This window comes from Rhinopithecus roxellana, chromosome 21, assembly GCF_007565055.1.
Source record: "Rhinopithecus roxellana isolate Shanxi Qingling chromosome 21, ASM756505v1, whole genome shotgun sequence".
NCBI lineage: Eukaryota > Metazoa > Chordata > Mammalia > Primates > Cercopithecidae > Rhinopithecus > Rhinopithecus roxellana.
In genome coordinates, this window is record NC_044569.1 from 6,541,665 (window position 1) to 6,561,982 (window position 20,318).

At 41.0% G+C, this 20,318-nt stretch overlaps 1 protein-coding gene across 4 annotated transcripts in view; it reads right to left on the bottom strand.

Moving 5' to 3' along the window:
* Positions 1-20,318, bottom strand: part of FAM210A (family with sequence similarity 210 member A) — a 58,769-nt gene that overhangs the window by 36,510 nt on the left and 1,941 nt on the right. Inside the window, exon 2 of one of the 4 annotated variants that reach the window (XM_030926206.1) lies at positions 15,849-15,976. The exons of 2 other annotated variants lie outside the window; for them this stretch is intronic. The gene's annotated coding sequence lies outside the window, so the exon portion shown is untranslated. Of the gene's footprint in view, positions 1-15,848; positions 15,980-20,318 lie in introns of all 4 variants that reach the window. One more of the 4 variants, XM_030926205.1, reaches the window with a different exon arrangement.

The window sequence follows — 20,318 nt, forward strand, 5'->3', positions numbered from 1 at the left end:
TTCCCCTCCAGGAACCGTCTAATTCTCCTTTCTCAGAGCACCTGTGAGGCTGCTTTTGATAAAGTTTAAATGCCAACAGTATCAGCCATTTAGCCTGGCTAAAATTGGGTAACAGGAAATTTAAAAGTACTTAAAAAAAAAAAAGAGTGCTGTGGTTAAAAGTCAGCTTAATTACAAGCAGATATTTAAGCTCTAACAGCATGGGACCCCTTGGGAAAAACAGGAGGCACCAGAGACCCTATTTTGGGAAAACCTTCTGTTTTCCTCATGAAACCTCAGGAATTGGAAGTGGATAGATTCCTTTCAAAATCTAAGGCTCTGTATTGTTTTGCATCGTACTATCTAACATTTTTTACTTTTGGGGATATCAGCAATTGCTTCACATTATGAAAGAGCTTTGGTATGTAATAATTAGGTAGGAAAGATACTTTCAGGGATGTCTGGTGCCAGCTATGGGGAAATACTGAGCTCTGCACGTTTGCATCAGAGAAGCTCTTGGCAACCTGGGAAGTATGGCAATGTCCACAACCCCACTGAAAGATAAGACTCCTGTAGGAGATGGGCTAACTACAAATGGGCTTCTTGGTTTTGGGTTGCCCTACAATTAAATACATGGTAAAAGCACTGCACTGTCTTTCCCAATAGTATCTCCCTCTTTTGGGGGACCCATAAAAATGGGACCCTTAATTTTGGGGATCTGTTTTTGCCTTCCAGCTGCGCCTGCTTATTAGGCACTAGAAACTGCATGTTTCCCTAGCCAGTTCTTCCAAAGACTCCACCCTAAAGCCAGTAATCCAATTAAGAAACTTAGAAACTAGGAAATAAATCTTGCAACTACTTAATTTTCTTCCATCTGTCTGTGTAGTTATATATGTGTTGTGTGTATAGTGTTTATGTAAAAAAGCTCTAATCAATTGCCTTAAAGAAAAACAAGTACTTAAATATTTTGAAAGAAAAATAAAAACTGTAGTATCTTTTAGTTCACATAACTTTAGTGATCTATGGGAAATAAAAACAGCTTGGAAGGTTATTGGTAAAATAAAAACATTTGGTCTAAATTGTGAAGGTCAGATATTAGGTTTGCTAAATGCTTTAAGGTCATAAACTACTTGCCTTTTAAAAAAAGAGATTTTAGGCCGGGCGCGGTGGCTCAAGCCTGTAATCCCAGCACTTTGGGAGGCCGAGGCAGGCGGATCACGAGGTCAGGAGATCGAGACCATCCTGGCTAACCCAGTGAAACTCCGTCTCTACTAAAAAAAAAAAAAAAAATACAAAAAACTAGCCAGGCGAGGTGGTGGGTGTCTGTAGTCCCAGCTACTAGGGAGGCTGAGGCAGGAGAATGGCGTGAACCCGGGAGGCAGAGCTTGCAGTGAGCTGAGATCCGGCCACTGCACCACTCCAGCCTGGGCGACAGAGCGAGACTCCGTCTCCAAAAAAAAAAAAAAAGATTTTATATAAGAAACCATTTTGTATGGTAAATTCTTTTCCCAAAGTAAAATAACTAGTTGTTTAAAAAGAGGGATGTTTAGGACAAGTCAAAGTCCAAGCATGCCATAGATGGTCTAAGTCATGAAAGAAATTTATGCACCAAAAGTAAAAGATACTAAGAGTTGTCATAATAACGTGTAATTAAAACTCCTAAAAAAAAATAGTTTTACATGCAAGGCATGTGAGGAAAGTGAATTGTGTTTTTGCTAAAACACTGTAAGAAGGCATGGGAGTATAACTTTTTGCCTAGAGGGTGAAGGGGTTTTTTAATTAGATAACATAAAACTAAAGGTTTAAGTTGTGTAAGGTTTATAAAAACTAATCTTGTACAAAGAAATTGTTTGTGAACATATTGACTAAACTTAAAGGAGTGTGATTCAGCATTCCATAAATTAAACCTTGAAATAAAAGCACGATAGGGTTTTCTTAAAGCACTGATCTACTCTTTCACAAAAATTGCAAAGGGTTATATAAGGTTTATAAAAATCTCACCTCATGGTCAAACTGGTTAAGTATAATATAAAGTGTTTTAAACCTTTAACATATTTGATAGGCTTCTGAAAATCAATTTTCAGCTTCAGAAATTGTCTTTTCTAACTTTGGGATACTACATAGGGCCCCTGAAGCATCCAAAAGAGAGGTAAACACAGGATTATTTGACATGTTAAGTTACATGTGAAGAATTGTCAAAATAAAAAATTATGTTTAACCTTCTTCAAGTTATATTTTAGTGAATGTTAATATATGTTCCAAAATTGTATAAGATTTCTAAAATTAACATGTCTGTGTATATGCTATCCATAATTACAGTTACTATGTTGTTTTAGACCATGGAAATAACCACATTTCCTTGTCAACTGTGTCTTTATAACTATTTAAAGTCATTTTCACAGTTAATTGCTTAATGCTAATGCAGTTTCTAAAAACTTCGTAAGCACGTAAAAGCCTAGAATATGGTGTCTTTTAAAAGATTCATGAAAGGATGGAAAGGACCCTAAAAAGCACTCTTGAATACAGGTTTCTAGTAACCTTAGAATCATATCATTTAAACCGGGTAAGAATTCCTGGAACTTTAATAAAAAGACTGACTGGTTCATGAAACTGCTAACCCAAGTAGATAGAAATTAACTGAATACCAAGAAAATACTTTGCCAGATTTTCATGTTAAATCAGCTGGTACTGAAATTGTTTAAATACACAATTTAAATGAACTCCATAGTCTAAGTCAAATTGCCTATGATAACCCATCAGTCATCAGTGCTATGCACCTCATTTGGAAAAACAACTGGCATTCAAGAGTTGTTAATTAAGTCTAATGTTAATTAAGCACGGACACATGGAGAACCAGGATAGCCACCTTGTCCTTCCTGAGTCCTTACAGCTTTTGTTACTAAAAGTTATGCTTCCCATGACTCATCATGGAAAAGATAAAATATAATTCAAATTAAATATATTGGTGTGGTACCTTATACATTACTAAAATAATTTTTTTTTTTCTTTTTAAGACAGAGTCTCACTCTGTCGCCCAGGCTGGAGTGCAGTGGCACGATCTTGGCTCACTACAACCTCTGCCTTCTGGGTTCAAGCGATTCTCCTGCCTCAGCCTCCTGAGTGGCTGGGACCACAGGCGCATGCCACCACGCCTGGTTAATTTTTGTATTTTTAGTAGAGACAGGGTTTTACCATGTTGGCCAGGATGGTCTTGAACTCCTGACCTCAGGTGATCCTCCCGCCTCAGCTTCTCAAAGTGCTGGGACTACAGGTGTAAGCCACTGTGCCTGGCCTGCTAAAATAGTTCAATAACCAATGTTTAGTTTGTCAAACCCACATGCCTGAGAAGACAATCAAAGCTTCAGGTATATTTGGCTACCTGATGGGTCATTTAAACATTTGTAGAGGATTTCTTTCAACTGTCATTTTCAATGCATGTTTTCTGGTTGTATAAAAGCTTTCCCATGCAAGAGGACTGATGTTATAACACTAAGCTATTATGCCACACTGTATTTTTATGGTTCACTGAAGAAAATCAACCCCTTCACAATCTAGAACCCAAAGACTGAATATTCTGAGAACATCAGAGAAAGACTGTCCTTGCTATCCACACTGCAGCAAAACTTCAGGACTTGTATTTTGGCTTCATAATCTCACAATAGAGAAGAGTCCCTCCACAATCTCGGAGCTGTACACCCATTGGAACCCTCAAGGTAAAGCTAACCAGGGAAATTTCTCCCCAGAAAAAGATGGCATCCTTGATGTAAACAGTTTTTCCCAAGATCACAGAGCAAGAGTTCTATTACCACGAGACTCTTATCTCTAAATACTTTTCCCCTGTTTATGCCTCTTATGAACAACAGACATGAAAACACGGGGGTCTGTTGTGTGCACTTACGGGGTATACTTTTATTTGAAAATGATTTTGCAGCCAGTAAAATGGATAACCTTATACCTTCATAGATAAAACATGAAGGCCCAATGTAGGTAAGAAACTTTAATGGTACATATGTTGCCTCATAATCAGTCAGAAACAGAACATTGATTCACTCCTCTTAACCCACATAGGTTAAAGAGAACATTGCCAGGAGGCCTTCACTCTTCTAGAAGGGCACTGTGTGTTAGGTCCTTTTTCCATGGTTTGGAATAAAAGAGGGAATGATTTAAAATGTATCCCTCATGATAGGCTTTATAGCAGTTTCTACTGTAAAGGCTATCGTTGCACAACAGACTTTAAATTATCTTGTGAAAGTTATGCTAAATAATGGAATTGGCTAAACAGGAAAGTATCTGTGCAGCTGCTGGCACTTGTGGCCTATGAAGAAATACATCAAATGTAGATTATAAAAATTCAGTTATAGGCGATTAACGGAAAAAACCACGTAGTTAAGTGAGTAGTCTCTTCATTTAGCTTATTCGTTGATCTATTTGATTTTAGGTGGCTTCTCCCAACTCTTGGTGTTATCCTCCCGATAGTCATGATAACAGTCTCCCTGGTGTGCTGTATTCTCTCAAAGGTTTTAAATGTTTGCATGCAGCCATCTCTAAAATGTCACATGGTCTCTCTTCAACTGGGATGACAAGAGCTGAAATAAATGTGCAGCCATGAGGACACCATAACCTATAAATGACATGCTGAAACTGAGAACCCGAAACAATGGTAACTGAGAGCGGCACTAAAGCTCTCGGTTTTGGTCACACTCTCACCTAAGTGAGAACCAGAACAGAAGGGGGAATTTTTTAAATCATGGGAGGCCATTGTTTTGGACTAAGATCATGCACTAGGCCCCAACAGACTAAATCAAACCAAAGTGGAGCCACTCCTGTTAACAACTTACAACTACTTAATTTTAATAGTTGATGTAAGAAAATTGAGTAGTTCAGTTTGACATAATCAAACTAAAACTTTAAGGAAACACATAGATCCCAGATCAGAACAGACCAGGTTTTTTCTCCTATAAACAGGACATTCCTGTATAAGGAGGTTCTCTCTACTCAGTCCTTGTTCCTGCCTTAGCAAAACTCACTGTTCTACCGTTTCCCAGCTGTTTTCAAAACCAAATAAGTATACTTATGATGGTAATAGTGACATCGAGGACTAACATTTTGGTCAATCTCTCAAAACTGAAAAAATGACCAACAGAGGGGAATTGTTAAAGCAAACTAAACATGGCCTGAGAAAGACTCTGTACTTCTACATTTGAGTCCTTGCAGATGAACTGTAACCTAGTTTAAAAGGCAGACAAGACTGAAAACCTAACATAGGAGTACACAGCTGAGTCTTGGCCAATCCCAGTGGCCATACTTCAACCACTCATAGACTGCTAAGTGCTCAAACTGTGTTCAAATAAGGCAAAAGCCAACCTGTAACCAATCCAGCTGTTTCCTATGTCTCACTTCCGATTTCTGTACATCATTTCCCTTTTTGTTTTTTTTGTCTATAAATCTTCCACCACGTGGCTGCGCAGGAGTCTCTCTGAATCTGCTGGGATTCTGGGGGCTGCCCAATTTGCGAATAGTTCATTGCTCAAACTCCTTTACATTTAATTCAGCTGAAGTTTTTCTTTTAACAAGGTTTTCTTTTATCTTCTCATTTGGCTGCCCTACAATTATTGGACTCTTTCTCTGCTGCTGTTCCCATTGTTTCTGCATATTGGTTGTTGCCTTGCAATGGGCAATAGAACCTGGTGGTCCTTTAACACTGGGTTTGATTAATTTGCTAAGAAGGATTTACTGGATTACTATAAAAAATATTGCTGTAGGATACAGATGAACAGCCAGATGCAGATGCAGAGGGTAAGGTATTAGGGAGGTATCTGGATGTCCACGCCCTCTCTGGGTGTGCCACCCTTTGGGTAACTCCATGTGCTTAGCAACAGAGAAGTTTATCAAGTCTGTTGTTCAAGACTTTTGGAGAGATTAATCTCCAGCCCTAGCCTTTCCGGGAGGATGGTGGGTGAGTCTCAAAGTTCCACCACTCTAATCCTCGGTATTTCTAGGGAGTCGCCCCATTCTGAAGCTACAGAGGCTCTACCGTAAGTTAGCTCATTAGCATAGCCTAAGGGGATCATTATTAATAAAAGGTACTCCTATCAGAAAATTCCCAAGGGTTTTAGGAGCCCTGACACAAGTATGGGGGAAAAAGACCAAATATATTTCATATTATATTATACCTAGCTTCTGCAGCGATTCATTTCACTGGTCATGCCCTTGGCCTTGAAATCATCTGATACTGCTCCACAACTGAAATTCTGAAAACTACACTATCTCACTCTCAGCTTCCAGCCTCCATTCCCTTTTCTCCAGAGCCCAGGAGCAGCGCCTTGCCCAACCCTGTCCTTTCCCTAGTTCAAATCTAACAGTTTCTCCTGGTTTCACTCTGAAATCTTTAACCAGCCTAGATTCTACAGCACACTAGTTGAATTACTACCTTGCCCATCAACAAAATCCAACCTTCAGCCAGTCCTATTATCTGTTTCTTCCACAACCACATCTCACTGATCACTGCTAAGAAAAACAACAGAGTAAAATAATGCCAGCATACATTGATAGTACATCATCGTATCTCAGACAGGCTCTATCTGCTCTGTGACAGTTCATGACAATTTCTGATCAGATTCCTCTCACATTCCTCTCAGAAACTATTCGATACCTTTCCAAATCTCTTCAAGCCTCGTAGATAAGCTGACCATCTTCTTTTTAAAACTTTCCCATTTTTCTTTGAGTAAGAGCCAAAGTCCTTAAACTGTCAGACCAGGTCCTAAGCAATCCGCACCCTCTCCACACACCCCTATCCATGACCGCATCTCTCTCAGTGTTCTTGCTCGTTCTGCTCCAGCCAGCCTGGGCTTGCAGCTTTGCCCACAGGCTGAAAACGTGCCTGCTTTAAGACTTTTTGCAGTTCCCTCTCCTTGGAACAAGTCATTCTCCAGATACCTACATGGCCAACTGCTTCACCTCCTACAAGTCTTTGTTCAATTGCCACCTGCTCTGTAAAGCCTACCTTGACCATCTTATTTAAAACCATAGCACCTCTCCTTTATGGCCCCAGTACCCCAGTCTTCCTTACCTTGCTCTATTGGCTTCATCTTTCCTACACCACTTACCTTCTAACTTCTTATGTAATTTACTCATTTATTATGTTTGTTACTTATGGTCACCCAATAGTAGAGTTTTTTCCCTGCATCCCAGGTGCCTAAAACTAAGGCTTGCTGGCACACAGGAGGCACTCAGTAAATGTCTGTTGAGGGAATAATTAGATGAAACTGTTCTCTCCTCCCTTTGAAAGTGAACCCAAGTTACTGACCCCATTTTCCTTGTGTTTTTCTACTGCTATTCTCTTTCCTGTCCTTTCAACTGCTCACTCCCATCAAAAGTGCCTGTGCAAAGATTCTGTCAGTGAGAAATCTAGCATGGCTGACTCCATCTTGCTGCTGGCCTCACTTGCTGGCTGTCTTCGCTTGTTCCTGGATATAGAGCAAGATAACTAGGGGAGGAATTTAGTTGACAGTTTAACTTAGAAGCCAAGATAATATCCCTCCCTAAAACCGATGCCCTCCTTGTTTGGGGACTGAAATTGCCTTTGTAAAACTAATGAAACGCCACAAGATTAGGATTACGGGAGGGGCCTAAATTCTGATAAAATGTAGGCATAGTTTCCTTTTTTTTTTTTTTTTTTTTTGAGACAAGGTCTCACTCTGTTGCCTAGGCTGGCGTACAATGGTGCGATCTTAGCTCACTGCAACCTCCACCTCCCAGGTTCAAGCAACTATCCTGCCTCGGCGTCTCAAGTAGCTGGGACTACAGGTGTGCGCCACCATGCCCAGTTAATTTTTGTATTTTTTGTAGAGAGAGGGTTTCACCATGTCGCACAGGCTGGTCTTGGACTCCTGAGCTCAGGTGATCTACTCACCTCAGCCTCCCAGAGTGCTGGGATTACAGGCATGAGCCATCACACCTGGCCTAAATGTAGGCATACTTTCTATAATCCCTTACTGTTCAGGAGTCATGGGGCCAGAGGTCACAAGATCTGTGACTTCCCTAATGGTTTCTATGGATAGCATCACGATTGTAAAACTTAAGATTGGTCTTCTTAAAGATTTTTTATACTCACCCCACCTGGACTTGTGACTCATGACTCAACCAGTCCTACTGCTCCCATCCAGAGACAGGCTGGGCACACAAAGACCGTTTTCCACATCCTATGATTTCATCCTCAATGCAATCAGCAGCACCCATCCCCTAGTCCTCTGCCCACCAAACAATCCTTGAAAAACCCTAACCTCTGAGCCTTCGGGGAGACTGATTTGAGTAATAACTCTGTCTCCTATATGGCCAGCATCACATTAATAAAATTCTTTGTATACTCCAATAGCAAAGCCTCGGGGAACAGGTTTTGTCTGTGCAGTGGGCAGAAAGAACTCATTGGACAATGACACCGCTGGCTTCTTTCCTTCACTGTTGTATAGACACACCATTAAGAAAGCAGGTCTTTATGTGATGTGTGCCCAATTACTCTTCTTCCTGTTACCAGCAAAGTGTCTTAAAACACAGCCTTGGCCTGGCAGGGAGGCTCACACCTGCAATCCCAACACTTTGGGAGGCCAAGGTGGGCAGATCACCTGAGCTCAGGAGTTCGAGACCAGTCTGCCAACATGGTGAAACCCTGTCTCTACTAAAAATACAAAAATTAGCCAGGCGTGGTGGTGGGTGCCTGTAACCCCAGCTTCTTGGGAGGCTGAGGCAGGAGAATCCCTTGAACCCAGGAGGTGGAGGTTGCAGTGAGCCAGGATTGTGCCACTGCACTCCAGCCTGGGCAACAGAGAGGCTCTGTCTCAAAACAAACAAACAAACAAACAAAAAAAAAACAAACAAAAACAACCACAAACCCAAAAACCAAAAAAAAACAAAAAAACCAGCCTCCTCTTTTTCACTACCTCCCATACCAAAATGCTATTAAAACCAGCAATGAGCTTCTATTGATACCTTTCAGGCCTTTCATTCTGTTACACATAATTACCCTCACTACTTGCGTCCTACCTGTTCAAAGTTTTTCAGACTTCCCTTTCTGTAACTCCAGCTCCTTTCTTCTGGTTTTCTTATCATGGAGCCTCCTTCCTGGTCTTGGTAATAGGCTCCTTTTTCTCTTAAATCTGAATGCAGGCTCTATAGATTTTATCTGGGCAACAACTTTTATATCCATTAGATGATGAACTCCCAATTTATGCTTCCTGTCCAGATCTTTTTCTGACTCTCAGCATCCACCTTAAAACTAGAATAGGACTTAGCCACCCGGATTGCTCAACATCTTTTGTATATGGGTAACAAAAGATCCTACTGGTACTCAATGACTACCTCTTACTCCCACTCCCCAAATACGTGCCTCCTTTGGAGCCCAAGTCGTCCAAGACAAAAAGCTGTATCAAAGTCAGCCGAGGATCTTCCTATTCCCTTGTAATCAGCAATTTATCAAGTCTCCTAAAATCGGTACTGTGGAGAGTACTGCGCAAACTAGAGAAGCAGTGTAAGAATAAAGAGAAATGGCCAAGAAGATGAAAATGACGAAGAAAAGTTCACAAATACACAGATTCAAAAGAGATCTTAGGTTCCTAAAACTGTTATTAGAAAAATAATGGTGAAAAGACCGGAGACTGCAAAATCAACAGGTTCAACATGTTTAAGGCAAATTAAATTCCTTACATGAACTTGTTTAAATTATAAGAAAAAACATACTATTAGGACACAGGGAAAAACACCTTGTCTTCACAGACTTGACTATCATGCTGGCCTTAGACTTTTCAACTTTATTACGAACCAGAAAACAGCAGAGCAATTAATTGCAGAATTTAAAGAGATAAGCATGTGACCTAAAAATTATAAGAAATTTCAATTTAGCAGTCATGTTAAAGATATTTTCAAATATTTAAAAGCTGCCAAATCCTACACACACTACATGATCTGAATATTTGTGTCCCTCCACGTTGGAAGTCCTAACCTCCACGTTTTATGGCATTGGGAGGTAGGGCTTTCGGGGGAGGTAATTACTTAACTCTTAGTTAAAACTTAACTCTTAGTTTTCTCAACTAAATTATAACTCCTAAAGGGGTACAAACCAGGGGATTTTCTTCTGTATCTTCAGAGTACCTAAAATCTACCAACATAAAACAGTTACAAAAGAACTTAACGGTGGAGCTCTTCACTGACCCCTACCAAAGGGTGGACAATACACAGAACTGTAACCCTTTAGGCACCTAGAACAAATTAGTATATGTTTTCACTGTCTTTAAGTAATTTACAATCTAGTTATAAAAGGGTAATTAAATATTCCAAGATTGGAGACATGTCAGACATGAGTTACAAGTTTATAAACATACTATGTATTAGTGAAAAAATAAAAGGCTAACTGAACTGCAGTGGTCAGCTGAAGGCTGCAGGACACCTTTGAAAGCAAAACTTCAGAGCATTGGAAAAGAAGACGGAAAGTCACTCTAGGTTAAAGTGGAAACGGTACTCGGAAAGGCACGTAGTGTCAATATGTAAAGATGGGCCTTTTCAGGGTAATGAGAAATGAGGCTGGAACTCTAGAGGATTTTTTAATTCCTAAGGAGTAACTGAAGTTTTGTGCAAGAGAGTGATATGATAAAAGCAGGTTAATATACAGCAAGAAGGATAAAGTGAACTCAGTTGCTTCTGAAACTGTATTTTACTTTGTAGAGAAATCTGCTCAAAACAATTACCTGGCTGTTCAGTCTTCTTTGACCTTGGATTTTGTACACAAGAGCCAGCTGAGAACTAAACTGTATGAACTTATTTTAGATCCTAGATTACTGCTTTCTGTATTACATGTAATTTTGCATTCTTTACCATTACCTTATGCATACACCATTAAAGAGTCACCAAAAATAGGAGTCTGAACAGCTGGATAAGAAATAATTCATTATCTTGGGGGATATAACACCCCATTACTGATTTGGTCATTCTCTTACTCTTAGAAGCTTAGATTTGTACCCAGTTTTAATGCACTATAAATAGCATCCTCATACATAACATTTTTGTCCATAATTTAAGTTCTTCAAGAAATTCCTATGAGTAGTATTACTAGGTTATCGAAGATATAATATATTGGTTACTGGATATATATATGTGTGTGTACACATCTCCAATAACCTAGTCATACAATGTATAGATATAATCTCATATATAAATATTTATTTACTGTTTTAGAGACAGGGTCTTGCTATTTTGCCCAAGCTGGAGTACAGTGGCTATTCACAGGGATCCCCACTACTGATAAGATGAAAGTTTTGACCTGCTCAGTTTCTAGACTGGGCTAGTTCACCTCTCTTTAGGTGAACTGTATCTGTATCATCTGGTGGTCCTCTGCTCCAGGGAGGTCACCATATTGATACCGAAGTTAGTGCAGACACCTGCTATCAGCACTGCACACTACAGCCCAGAACTCCTGGGCTCAAGTGATCCTCCCGCCTCCCCACTAGCTGAGACTACAGGGGGACATAACTATTTTTGAGGTACTTAATGTAACAATTCTTTAGCCCTAATTCCGGTTTGATAGATACGGCCTCAGAATAGTGGAGACAGGATTATATCAAACATATCTGTGATTGCACTAATACATATTCGACTATATTCCCTGAAAAGTTTAGCATACTCTACTAGAATGACAAACTGGGCAGTCACTTTCACTCTACCGTGAGAATCATTATCATGGGTATGTGACCACCACGTAAAGTTGTTCACATTACAACATTTTCCATATTCTGAACTTCAAGGTATCATCAAAATTGCACAGTTATTACATAACAAAAACTAATTTGTACTTTCTTAATGGAAAAAAGAATATTTTTAAAAACAGCTCTGATATTTTTAAGTCCTAAGTAGTATCAAACATTATATTCAATCACCTCAATATGAATGAATTCCTATTTCCCATTTTGGCTACATTTTAGATCCTATAATCCCCAACGTAAGATGAATACCTAGTAAAGTAGGCACTACCCTTGTTTCTACTGCGGCTCAATGCTCACACAGAAACCTCACCTGAAACAACTTAGAGCAGCTCTGTTCAACAGATCTTTCTGAAATGATGAAAATGTTCTGTATCTGTGCTGTTCAGTAAGGTTGCCACCACACACAGGTGCCTACCCACACCTGAAATATAACTAGTGTCACTTAAGTACTAATTTTTCTATTGTAATTAAGTTACAATAGTAACAAGTGGCTGATGGCTACTGTATTAGAAAACATGGCTTCACAGTATACGGAAAGACTTCCACTTTAAGATTTTCTCGAGTTACAAAAAAGAACAACAGATAAAACAGTGTTAACTAAATTACTGGTTAGATAAGATAATGGAAAGTGTTGGCTGCCTACTAAGCATCCACTCCCCTCTTCCCTCTTGAGAGGCCCTGTTCTGCTCAGGTGGCTGTCTATCAGCGCCCCCAGCTCCAATGATGGATCCCGATCAAAAGGATAGGGCTCACAGCATTGTGTGGCTGGCTGGCTGTTATTGGTCCAGGGGTGGGCATGTGACTTAGGGGAATCTAAGGATTTTGAGAAGAACTTATATTCCATGGTTTGGGGACCTAATTCTCTCTCCCAAACTGAAGAACAAAGAAACATATGGATTCTGGGGTTCTAGCAGCCACTCTGTAACCTTAAAGAAAGTGACATGGTTTGGCTCTGTGTCCCCACTCAAATCTCATCTCAAATTGTAATCCCCACGTGCTGAGCGACAGACCTGGTGGCAGTGATTGGATCGGGGGGCGGTTTCCCCCTTGCTGATCTCAGGATAGGGAGTTTTCACGAGATGTGATGTTTTTAAAAATGGTATTCTCCCCTGTGCCCTCTCCCTGCCTCCTGCTGCCTTAGTGAAGAAGGTTCCTGCTTCCCCTTTGCCTTCCACCATGATTGTAAGTTTCCTGAGGCCTCTCCAGCCATGCCCAACTGTGAGTCAATGACACCTCTTTTGTTTATAAATTACCCAGTCTCAGGTGGTATTTTTACAGCAGTGTCAGAATGGACTAATACAGGGAGACAGCCTAAGGACAAAGCTGACATGGACAAAGCAGAGCCGAAGCTGTGAACTAAGGCACTGGAGAGCGCTCTGCTTGTGGACTTCTGGTTACTATGTCCCTCTTTATTGTGAATGCCAACTTGAATCCAGTTTCTGTTACTTGAGGCGGGGGTGGATAGACAGCATCCAACACTCTAAGGCTCTCCAGAATGCAGGAAATACCATCTGCCCTTTCTCACATTATATGTTAATTCCCCCAAGCAATGTTTACTGCATGAAGTCTTTCAGACGTGAACTGATAAAGGATCATTTTGAAGTAGAGATTAATGCCTGAGATTAGTGCCACCTGTTACCTACATTCAAGTCTAAGTTTTTTTTGTTTGTTTTTTAGAGACAGAGTGTCACTCTGTTGCCCAGGCTAGTCTCAAACTCCTGGGCTCAAGTGATCCTCCCACCCCAGCCTCCCAAAGTGCTGGGATTACAGGTGTGACCCACTGCACCCAGCCCAAGTCTAAGTTTTGAACCTCACCACTGCACTGCTAACTGTAAAGCAGGGTTTGCAGAATTATTTGAATTCTAAAGCATTTTGGACTTATGTTGGTCAGCTGCGTGACGCTGTGAAAAGAAAGCAAAAACTGAATGTTTAGAAATCTACTATCAAAAGTCTGCCAAAAAAATAAAGCACAGAGATATGAATAAGAAGAAGATACATTTTGAATTATGGATTGGAGAGCAAAAAGCATACTCCAGTGAGTCATTTGGTAACATGAAAGTTAATTAACTTGCATGAAAACTGCAAGGGCCCAATGCACCAGAATGTCAGGTTTAAAAAGTTGTCTAATAGGCTCAAGAAAAGCCTTATGGTATAGCAGAACAAATGGTAGAAAAGATGGAAGGGACTCCATCTCAGCAGACTGGAGAGACAGTCTTCTGCTGGCCTCAAGGAAACAAAGTGCCATATAATGAACTGCCTATGGACAGGGTCGCATACAGGGAACAGCCTCTAGTCCCTGAGGGAGGACACCAATCAACAGGAAGAAGATAGCACCCCCACTTATGCAGGCACAAAAGATGAACTCTACCTACAACCTGAATGAGTTTGCAAACAGGTTCTTCCACAGTTGAACCTCCAGATGAGAATGCAGCCTGCTTGACACTTTGAGATGCTGAGCAGCAAACCAGCTAAGATGTGCCCATACTCCTGACCCAGAAAAACTGTGAGACAATAAACCTGTGTTGTTTCAAGCTGCCAAATTTGGGGGTAATTTGTTACACAGCAATAGAAAACACAAGCCTTCTCTTCTAAACCTTCCCAACCATTGCATGAGTAAGGATTATTTTCATCTTCTCAAAGTCTTTGTTGGGGGACTACAAAAATGGCAGGCCATACAGACCCTGAGTACAACTGTATAAAAACAGCAACCTTAAGTTTAGTCACAGTTGTCTACATTAGAACTACAGGAAGACTTGGAAGGAAACTAAGAGGCCCCTCAGTACCATTCTTTATGTTTACAGATAAGGAATGCAAGGACGTGTAATAGTTCATAACTTGTTCCTGATCACATAGCTGATTAAAGGCAAAAAAAAGAAAGAAAGAAAAAAGAGGCCGGGCGCGGTGGCTCAAGCCTGTAATCCCAGCACTTTGGGAGGCCGAGACGGGCGGATCACGAGGTCAGGAGATCGAGACCATCCTGGCTAACACTGTGAAACCCTGTCTCTACTAAAAAATACAAAAAACTAGCCGGGCGAGTTGGCGGGCGCCTGTAGTCCCAGCTACTCGGGAGGCTGAGGCAGGAGAATGGCGGGAACCCGGGAGGCAGAGCTCGCAGTGAGCTGAGATCCAGCCACTGCACTCCAGCCTGGGCGACACAGTGAGACTCCGTCTCAAAAAAAAAAAAAAGAAAAGAAAAAAGAACTGCTAAAAGAACTGCTAATCTAGTGAATTTCCCACATCTTCACTAATTGCTCATATGTATAAATTGTGTCTTTTCCCTGAAAATAAAGGATTGAGAGCCAAACTACAATCACATTTAAAGACATGGACTAATGACTTCACATGACATTGCAGTAGCAGTTTCAGTTGTGTTAAGAGAAACTAAAAATTAACAGGTTCTGTGCTAAGCACTGTATCATCTCATTTCTTCTGTAAAATCGCTCCATGAGGACATTAAAACACAAAGTTTGGTCACTTACTCAAGGACGACATACTTAGTAAATATAACATAACCAGGATTTGAACACATGCCATCTGCTTGTGCTCTTAACTGCTGAAACCTTCTAGTCATTTTTCTAGTCAGGTTGCATAACTTGGTGGTCCATGGTTAAGCATGGAGTTTCTACTAAGCCCAGTAGCAAGCCCAAAAGCTGTTTCTTAAAAGAGCGGTTACCTGCAAAGGATGGAAATGCTTTGCTCCAAAATCCCAGGATCTACACTGCAATTATCTCCTACAGGGCCTGCCAAAGGTTCCAAACAGCATTTCAGTCTGCCACTGACATTTCAAGCACCATAAGATCTGCTGGGTCATATGGCCTGAGAGGCAGAGCAGTTTGCACAGCAGCCTGTACCTGTTGCAGAGGCGACTTTTGTTCTGGGATCCACTCAAAACTAGTAGCATTTTGGGTCACTCAGTAAACAAGCGGAAGTAGCACAGCCAAATGAGGAATTTGTCACCTCCAAAATCCAAAGAGGCCCACCAGACCTTGCTTCTCTCTTTTTGTTATAGGTGGGAACACGCCCTACACCACACCAGTGGACCCCTAGAAATTTCACTCAGGTGGAAGGACCCTGAATATTTGTTGGATTTATTTCCCGCCATCTGACAGGCAAATGTCTTACCCGTAAGTCAACAGTAGTTGTTCCTTCTTCCCACCAGGTCCAATCAGCATAACATCATCAATGTGATGGGCCAGTATGATGTCTTGTGGAAGGGAAGGGCAATCAGGGTCTCTATTTGTGTGCTACAGCTGCTGTAATAGAGAACCACAAACTGAGGAGCTTACACAACAGAAGTGTACTGTCTCCATCTATGGGGTTAGAAGTCCAAGATTAAGGTGTCAAAAGGATTGGGTCCTTCAAAGGGAGTGAGGAAGAATCTGTTTCATGCCTCCCCCCTTGCTCCTGACGGTTTGCTGGAAATGTGTGACATTTCTTGGTGCTCCTCTACTTCAGTTTCACATGGCATTCTCCCTGTGTGAATGTCTGTGTTCAAATTCCTCCTGTTTACAAGGACACCAACTGTGTTGGATTAGGGGCCCAGCCTACTTCAGTATGACCTCATCTTATCTAATCACATTTTTAACTACCCTATTCCCAAATAAGGTCATACTCTGAAGTAATGAGAGCTAGGAATCCAATATACAAATTTTAGAAGACACAATTCAACTCATAACAAGATCTCTGTGATCTAAGTTATGATATAGTGTTGGAAAATTGATATTTCCGAGGTAGGACAGTGAAGGGGTATTTCTGGCTTTGTTAGTTGAAAGAAAACTGCTTTTAGTGATCTTTACTAACAGATACTAAGACAAAGCATTCAGATCAATAACTGCATGCCAGCTACTAGGGGATACGTTCTCAAGTAATGAAATGAAATATGGAACAGCAGCTGCAATTAGTCACCACTCAGTTAAGTTTATGATAATCCACTGTCATTTTCCAAGATCAATCTGTTTTCTGCACAGGCCACATAGGAGAGCTGAATGTGGATATGTCAGGAATCATCACCCCTATATCCTTAAGGGCACCAATCTCTGCAATTCCTCTGGGAATGAGGTATTGCTTTTGGCTTACTATTACTCCAGGAAGAGGCAGCTCTAGTGGCTTTTATTTGGCCTTTCTTACCACAATAGCCCTCACTCCACAGGTCGGGGAACCAGTGTGGGGATTCTGCCACTTGCTGAGTATGTCTATACCAGTTACACATCCTGGAACTGGCAAAGTAACCACAGGATGTTTATGTGAACCCACTATAAGGAGAACCTGGATTAAACTTCTATTGACCACCTAACCTCAACAAGCCCCTACTGTGAATGGTGGGCCAAAATGACACTTTGAGAGTCCTGGAATTAGTGTCAGTTCAGAGTTAAGTGTTCACTAATCCATGAGAAGTCTAATTATTTCCTCTTCTCCAATCCACACTTACCCTGATAAGCCATAGGCCCCTCCCGGAAACGCTGAGAAAAAAAATTAACAGTATAAATTCTTGGCAGCACAATGGGGTCCTTCCTCAAAAGGATCCAGCCTCCCCTCATTCAAGCGGTTCTCAGTCTGTAAAACAACTCAAATCTGGGAACTGATTGAGGGACCATGACTCTTTCTTTGGTAATTAAAGTAAGGCTTCTATTCACTTGACCTAGAACTCTTCTGCTTATAGAGATCACGTCAGAATTCAGTAGACTGCCCATTGAGTTCTCTTCTAGGGACACCATGACCACCTACCCAATGCCATAGGACTCTCAAGTCCTGTTCAGATTGCTGCTTTGACTCCGCTGTCCCCCATGATGGCAACACACCCACTTAGTCTTTGGTGACCACATGGCCCCTACCATCCGGGATCCAACCATCCCTGCTACAGTTAAGGACCCCCAGTCAGTGGCAGCAGCTCCCACTACAATCTCTGACCTGAAGAGAAGAGCAGCCCCAGAGCTCTTCATGGATGCCTCAGGAGAACCAGCAACGTCTTACAAGGTAACTACCTCAAGGGACACCATTACAGGTTCTTCAGGCAAAGCAGAGTTAATCTCCTCAAAAAGAGGTGGAAGAATTGCTTCTATTGGCAAAAAAGAGTGAGTAAAATTTAGGAGTTTAACATCCCCCACTTTATCAGGACGTTCCCATATGGCCCTCTTCCAAATGTGAGGATCCCATTCCTTCCCAATCAATAACAGCAGACCAAGGTGAAGAAGGGAATTCAGTTAGCACTGTAATTCAGCCACCTACAGGATGAGATTCTGGGTTTGGTTTTCACCAACCCCAGCTCTGCAGCTACAAGAGATACCGGTTTCTTCAGGGCAGACACAGAAACTTTTCAGGTCACTTATGTGGAGCTTTAATCGGGAATTTGAAGCCTTAAGCGTGCCCTTTTTTCTTTTCTTTCCTTTTCTTTTTTTTTTGAGACAGTCTCACTCTGCTACTCAGGTTGGAGTGCAGTAGTGCAATCTCGGCTCACTGCAACCTCCGCCTCCTGGGTTCAAGCGATTCTCCTGCCTCAGCCTCCCCAGTAGCTGGGATAATCCTTTTCTTTTCTCACTTTACCCAGCACAGTTAAAAGCAACCAGCCTATCTTATTATACTCATTAATTTGATTAAAATGTTCTAAGGTATCAAATACCTGATCATTCTGAATCTTGTCTATAAGCATGAGTGGGAGCATCCAAGTGTGATCTTGTGCGTATCTCTCTTGCCGTATCACACCATGGACGACCAGCACCCTCTTTTCCACTGGGAATACTCATGATTGCCTTTCAATCTGATCACTTAAGAAAACCAGTTCCAGAAACACTATCATCCATCCAGAAAACTCATTCTTAAGATTCTGCTCACCAGAAGCACTCTCAGCACCCAAATTTGAATCAGTCAGGGCTCTCCAGAGATACAGAATTGATAGGAAAAAATACAGAGATGTAGATAAAAACACAAATATCTTCATCTACATATAGACAGATATAGAGATACTGGTATTTTAAGGAACTGGCGCACACAATTGTAGGGGCTGGAAACTTCAAAATGTGTAGGGTAATCTACAGACAGGAAACTCAGGCAGGAATTGATGCTGTAGTCTTCAGGAAAATACTGTCTCCTTCAGGACACCTGTTTTGGCTTTTTTAGCCTTCAATTGACTGAATGAGGTCCACCCACATTATTTAAGGTAATATCCTCTAGTTTAGGTCAACTGATTATGGATGTTAACCATGTCTTCAGAACACCATCATAGCATGAACCAAATTAGTATCTGATTAAATAACTAGGTATTATGGCTTAGCTAAGCTGACATAATAAAACTAATCATCACACACAGTATTACTCAACAAAATCTAATTTTCAACTGAAGGAAAAACCTTTTAAACAATAATATTTTATTTGTTCCAGAAAGGCCACAAAATTTTAGTAAGAACACTTTCCTGAGTGGAACAGAGGAAAAGCCCTTCATCCAAAACTATCTGGAGGAACAAAGCTTCCATGAACCACCTCTCTTCACAGAACAGTATCTTAGGAAACTATAACATTGTATCTACATTTTAAAAATAATCTCTATGTTTCAAAAATACGATCCTCAACTCTACAACAGAAATCACACTTTAAAATTATACCTCTGACAGAAGTGCTCTCACCTTCTTACAAATGGGTTGAAATAAATCCTACACGTCCTTTCCTTGTCTTGGTGGAGCTCACATTCCAGCAAGATAGCATCCTTATCTCTTTATGTTCTCTCTGGACATAATAACCCAGGCATTAAGAAGTATCAAATCACTTTCTGAAAATCTACTATTTGCTAGGCAACTTCCAGTTCTGAGTGTGGCCTTCTAGCCAGCACCGTTTCATTATTAGCAGAATCTGGTCAATCAGCCGGACTGCCTGGGTCCAAATCCTGATCCCACTACTTACAAGCTGCATGATCTTGGCCAAGTTACTTAACCCTCATCTGTAAAACAAACACTCATAATTATACCACTGGGTTCAGTTAGAATTAAACGAGTGCAAATGAATAAAGCACTAAGCTCAAGTATTAGCTATTATTATTTTGAAGTCCAGAAAACCAGAGATTACTCAGGGAATAATAAGGGAAAAATAACACCAATGGTAACTTTAAAATCATTTTTATCTGGCTCATTTACTTCTTACATTAACTGCTTTCAAGAATCCTTCCTCTCTGTTCTCAAATGAATTTACACAACTTCTAGTTAAGTTTTATAAAAACTAAAAAATGTAATCTCTATATATCCCATCATCGTGGACTTTTCATAAACACATAGTTAAGGGGCTTTTGATCTAAAAAAATTTATTTGTTTTGATTTTTGAGACAGTCTCGCTCTGTCTCCCAGGCTGGAGTGCAATGATGCAATCTCGGCTCACTGCAACCTCTGCCTCCCAGGTTTAAGTGATTCTCCTGCCTCAGCCTCCTGAGTAGCTGGGATTACAGGCACGTGCCATCACGCCTGGCTAATTTTTGTATTTTTAGTAGAGACGGGGTTTCACCATGTTGGTTGGCCAGGCTGGTCTCGAACGTGATCCGCCCACCTCGGCCTCCCAAAGTGCTGGGATTACAGGAGTAAGCCGCCGCGCCCAGTGTTTAAAAACATTAAAACA